The sequence below is a fragment of the Cheilinus undulatus genome, linkage group 13 (genome assembly GCF_018320785.1).
Source record: "Cheilinus undulatus linkage group 13, ASM1832078v1, whole genome shotgun sequence".
In the NCBI taxonomy this organism is placed as follows: Eukaryota; Metazoa; Chordata; class Actinopteri; order Labriformes; family Labridae; genus Cheilinus; species Cheilinus undulatus.
This window is the reverse complement of record NC_054877.1, coordinates 47,483,221-47,489,345: the sequence shown is the minus strand read 5'-3', so window position 1 is coordinate 47,489,345 and position 6,125 is coordinate 47,483,221.

The window sequence follows — 6,125 nt, the reverse complement described above, 5'->3', positions numbered from 1 at the left end:
AAATGACTGTGGTTTCTATCTGACTGTGAGTGATGACCAATGTGTTAAAACTCAAGGTGCTCAGCTGAGCAGTTAGCATGGATTTCCCCTTTGCATGAACTCTGTGGATCAGATGTTTGTTTGCCATTTGGACAACTTAAAAACTCTCAAAAAGCCACTGAATGTGATGATGACTGAGGAAGATTCAGGAAGTTCTCAGTTGAAACACGTCGGTGAATAAAAAACACTGAAGTGTGTTATGAAACTGTCTGATCATGCCTGGAAAATGAATGCATGTTGACTGTTTAAACAGCGTTGCGGCGTATTTTTCTTGTTAGTTGAGGATTTCTGTTATGTTGAAACAAGACGGGGACAAACACTGACTGCTGTATTCTGAAGCATTAGAGCTAAATCTCCTTGGAACCACGACGCCCGGACACACATGAACTTTTGTTTATGTGATGAGTATTACCAGTAAGAACATGTAGCGAGTGATGGAGAGAAACATCTTCACTCAGTGAACTGTCTGCAAAAAAACAGAGGAGTGAGGAAGAGCCAGAGGAGCCGGGGTTTTGTTTTCCATCTGACACTGATGGATAACTTAAGCCTGGATGAAGCGGCGTCTGGACAGTCCAGACCTTTGAAAAATCCTGAGGATTAGACGGAGGAAAGAGCACATCAACACCAACACGCCACCACTCTCAGCCCTGAGAATACAGCACGGGCGGGGGGGGTTTACATGGTGCTAAGTAGGGACATTCTAACTGCATAGAACTGAGGCTTTTATTGTTTGTGGGCCGTCCTGCCTCATGTTGGACTCCGTACTTTACCATGTATGACTTTATTTAAATAAGGGATTAAAGAGAAGACGGTCTAGAGGCATATGTAATCCTTCAGCTGACCTTAAAGTCACCATGAAATGAAAAAATGGCTTTTTGAAGTTGTTTGCTAATTTTTTTTTGTATAATCCTATGTAAGAATAAACAACAAAATATGTGAATGCAAATGTTTCTACAGAGAAAAGGTCGTCTTTATGGTGGGCTCACCCTTTACAAAACAATCTCCAAGACAATAAAACAGCTTTATTCCCTCAAAAACACTTTATTATACAGCTGTGATTGATCGTGCTTGGATTATGTCTTACTTTTATGGACCCACATCAAATTTATGAGGCTGGATGCTGCAAGAATATCTTTTTACTTCTGCTACATCAAAGATATGTTGTCTGTACATCAAAGTAGCTTTATGGTCAGTTTTAAAAGATTCTGAAGGCAACACTACAACCACAATTCCAAAAAAGTTGGTACAGGGCAATAGCATCCTCTCTTCTTTTCACAGCAGTCTGTAAACATCTGGGGAATGAGGAGACCAGCTGATGGAGGTTTTGGAGAGGAATGTTGTCCCATTCTTGTCTGATGTAGGATTCTAGCTGGGTCTTCTCTGCTGGATTTTTCCTTTTCTGATGCTCCAAATATTTTCATGAAAGGTCTGGACTACAGGCAGGTCAGTTTAGGACCTGGTCTCTTCTCCTGTGAAGCCATGTTGCTGTGATGGATGTGGTATGTGGTTTAGCATGGTCTCGCTGAAATACTCAAGGCCTTCCCTGACAGAGACGTTGTCTGATTGGAAGCATGTGTAGCTTTAAAACGGTGTTACTCAACCCCGCTCAACCAAAGAGCCTAACTGTTGAAAAAAACCTTTGCAAGAGCCACAATCTAAGTGGTGAAAAAGTGCAAAAACAGCTTGAAGTAGCAATGAAAATAAGTCGAAGACGGCAAAGATGGTCAAAAGTAGCAAAAAGGGATGAAAATGGTTGAAAATGGGGAGAAAAAGTAGAAAAAGAGTCAGAAAGTAGCAGAAATGGATGAGCAGTTACAAAAATATGAGTTACAGGTGGCAAAAAAATGTTCAAAAGTGACAAAAACAAGGCAAAAAGATGAACAAAAAGGGACTAAAATGGGCAAAAAGCAGCCAAGAATGGCAAAACTGGCCAAACAATAGGAAACAAGTGGTATTTAATAGCAAAGGCATGCTTAAATTGGCAAAAAATGGGACAAAAGTAGGTAGAAGAAGTGGCAGAAACGGGCAAAGAAAGGAAACTTGTAGTATTTACTGTCAAAAGGTAGCTTCAATGGGCAAAAAGTGGCAAACAAAATTGTAAAAAAGATCAAAAAATGGGATAGAAGTGGCCATAAGAGAAGGCAAAAATGGGCAAAAAAATAAGAAACGGTGAAATGGTGAAAAGGGGCAAAAATGGGATTAAAGTGGCAAAAATTGGAAAAAAAAAAAGTGGCAAAAAAAAGTCTCAAAAATGGGAAAAAAATGGGTATTTAATGACAAACAGTATATTTTAAATGGCTGAAAAGTGGTTAAAAATTGGCAAAAATGGGCAAAAAAGGAAACTAGTGGTATTTGATGGCAAAAGAATGCTTAAATGGGCAAAAAAATGGTGAAAAGCAGCAAAAATGGGATAGAAGTGGCTAGAAGAAGTGGCAAAAATGGGCAAAAAAATAGGAAACAAGTGGTATTTAATGTGAAAAGATAGCTTAAATGGGCAAGAATCGGTAAAAAATGGTGACAAGGGGCAAAAATGGGATAAAAATGGTAAAAAGTGGCAAAAAGAAGTTTAAAAAATGGGGCAAAATGGGATAAAGGGGTATTTAATGACAAACGGTAGATTAGATGGGCAAAAAGTGGCAAAAAAAATGTTGCAAAATGGGCAAAAATGGGACTAAGTGACAAAAAAGGGGGAAAAAGTAGCAAAAAGTAAGAAAAAAGTGGTATTTAATGACAAAACGTAGCTTAAATGGATGAAAAGTGGCAAAAAATTGTCAAAAGCAGCAAAAAAGTTTCCCTAAGGTTTCCCAGGGGAATAATATTTTAAATTCAGACATAAAAGAGCCACACGATGAGTATCACTGCTCTAAAACCTCTTCCTTAAGGCTTTTGTTGCCCCGTCCCAACTTTTTTTGAGATGTTTTGCTGCCATCAAATTCAGAATGGGCTTTTTTGTCTCAGTGTAACATCTGATATGCTGTTAGTGTTCTGTTGTGAATCAAATCTAGGTTTTTGAGTTTAGATTATCACTTACATTTTAGACAGCGCCCCAACTTTTTATAAAACTGAGGCAGTACCTTCATGTTGCTAACAGCTGAAACCTGCTCCACTTCTAGTTAAAAAAGTTAAATTCTATCAGCATGACATCATCTCAAGGCCGCATTCTTCCTTTCATACAGTCAGGCTTTCAGGAGGAGCGTTTTTGCTGCGTGACTGTTTCACCTGGCTTTGTGTGATCAAGGTTTTCCACCGATAATGAGCGCGCAGCGGCAGACTGGAACCAGCTACCGTGTTGGAGGACGCTCGTGCTCTGTCAAAACCCTCTTCTGCCTCCTCGCCAAGGCCTCCTATTCATGCTGCTGGAAAAGCTCCCACATGCTGTCAGTGGAAACACAAGGGATGACCGTGGGTGCCTCAAAAGAAATTCAGAAAAGAAAAGAGGAACAGAAAAGGAAAGCTACTGTTGCTGTCAATAACGGCACGGGGAGTTTTACTGGGGGAGAAATGAGTTTCAGACGGAGCTGGGGGTCTGATTTAACACACTATCTTTACTAATCCTATATGAAGATCCCATCACAGCTGTGGCGTCTTATTACCTCTCTGTATTAAACTCACTTTTTCAGCCCGGGGTGGGATGGAGGCCCAGCAGGCTGAAGCTGCTTTCTCTCTATCTGCCTTTGCTTTAAGCCAGGTACGCTCTATGATTCACTCCTTTCAACCAAATTCAGCAAAGGCTTGATTATCTAATGTCTCTAAAGATTAACCAGTCAGATTTTCTGGAGGTGTGAGGTGCATTTTGAGTGATTTTACACCCCTGATCCATGTTCCATAATAACAACGGAAAATCCTGTTTGGTCAGGGGAACACGGAGTACAAGTTGAGGAGGCATGGGCAGAGCAAGAGCCAGTCATTAAGCTAGCTAATTGAACGAGGAAGCACACCAAACACAGCCACGGTAGTGACAGTAAACATGGAGCCAAACGTTAAATGGATGTCAGAAATCGAAGAGCAAATGTTGATTTAGGGCAGCGACCCAAGTGTGCAGGTTTGAAGTGGATGGTTTACTATATATATGATTCTTCTGGAGTCACGTTTGATCATGCAAGTTTCTGTCAGATCTTTTGGCTGTGGAGCTGGTTATTTTTCATCATTTTTTTTGTCTTTTTTTAATTGATTTTTTTACATCATTTCTTGGTGATTTTTTCAACATTTTTTGTCATGTATTCGATCCTTTTTTAAGTCTTTTTTTGACTCTTTTGCAAATTTTTTCATCCTTTTATCATCATTTTCTCTTTGGTCTTTTTTTTCATTTTTTTTTAACCATTTCTCTGATTTTTTCATCATTTTTTGTCACTTTTTACAGCTTTTTTTCATCCTTTTATCAGAATTTTTTTCAGATTTTTTTTCTTTTTTGCATCCATTGTTTTGTTGAGTTTTTTTTCACAATCTCTTTTTAGCACTTTTTTTCAGAATTTTTTTTTTGTCTTTTTTTGGCATTGTTTAATTTTTGTCATTTTTTTCGTCTTTTTTTCTTATTTTCCTTCCTTTATTTATCTTTTTTTTTTCAGAAGTTTTCTTTTTTGCATCCACTGGTTTGTTGATTTGTGTTTTCTTGGTCATTTTTCATTATTTTTTTCACAATCTTTTTTATCACTTCATTTTTTAATCCTTTCTATGTCTTTTTCAGCATTGTTGGGTGATTTTTTTTTCATATTTTTCATCCTTTATTCATCATTTTTTTCATAATTTTTTTCTTTTTTGCATCCATAGTTTTGTTGAGTTTTTTCACAATCTTTTTATCACTTCTTTTTTTAATCCTTTCTTTGTCTTTTTCAGCATTGTTGGGTGATTTTTTTCATCATTTTTTTCATATTTTTCATCCTTTATTCATAGTTTTTTTTCATAATATTTTTCTTTTTTGCGTCCATTGTTTTGTTGATTTGTGGGGTTTTTTGGTCATTTTTCATATTTTTCACAATCTTTTTCATCATGTTTTGGTTATTTTTGTCATCATTTTTGGTGATTGTGTCATAATTTCTTTTGTCCTATTTTAGTATTTTTTCAGCATTTTAATCATGTAATTTTTTTCCATCAATTTTTGTCATCATTTTTCTCTTAAATTTTTTTTCGTCATTTTTTAAAATCCATTTTTCGAATCAATTTTTATGTCATTTTTTTTCTTCAGTTTTTCCGGTCTTTTTTTGGGGTTTTTTTTTTTATCATATTATTTTGTACATTTTTTCACATCATTTTTTGTGTTTTTTTTTTTGGTAATTTTTGTTTATTATTACCTTAAAAATGTGCTGAAACTGTCCTTATGTCTGTGGTCTAGTGTGTTGCCTCATCTGAGTGGCAGAAAATAAGTGGAAGAGAGTTCAGATGTACCAAAGAGCCTGGATTCAATCCCAGGGTTTGCAGAGAGACACATGCTGCTCACTCCCTTGTGTGACATTTAAAGGCACGCCCCATCAATCTGGGGCATGAAAAAAGAAATGCAATAACTTTTCAGCAACTCATTTTGAGTTGAATGATTTTATTCCTCACCTATTTGATACTTTAAATGACTCAACAGGAGAACCATCTCCTGCAGTCGAGCTGTGTCGTAACTGTGAAGTTAAAAAGTTTTAATGTCAGGCTGACATGCAACACAACAGTCACAGTGATGGAACGACGTCTGAAAAGGTCCATTTAACTTAACTGTGCAGACATCTGATAATGGCATCGTGAGTCTGACTACAGCATGCACAATGCTGAATTATCAGCTGGGAAGAGTCGCCTGATGGATGTCTACAGACTCATTTAAGATTCTATATTCCTTCATTCTTCAGGAATAATAAAGAAGGTTGGAATAAAAGTGTAAAAAAGACAGACTTTGTTTTGCAGACATGTGTGGCATGTTTTTGACTCTATTATTAGTCCTTACAGAGCAATAAGTCTCTTATCTCATCTTAATAAGTCATAAATGTTCATAGTAAGATAATAACTGATAGTTTTTACCTGCAGAACATTTAAAACAACAAAGCATAAAAACCCAGACACAAAATAACCTAACCAAAGGCAACAAAACACTGTTTTAAGAAAAAGACCCC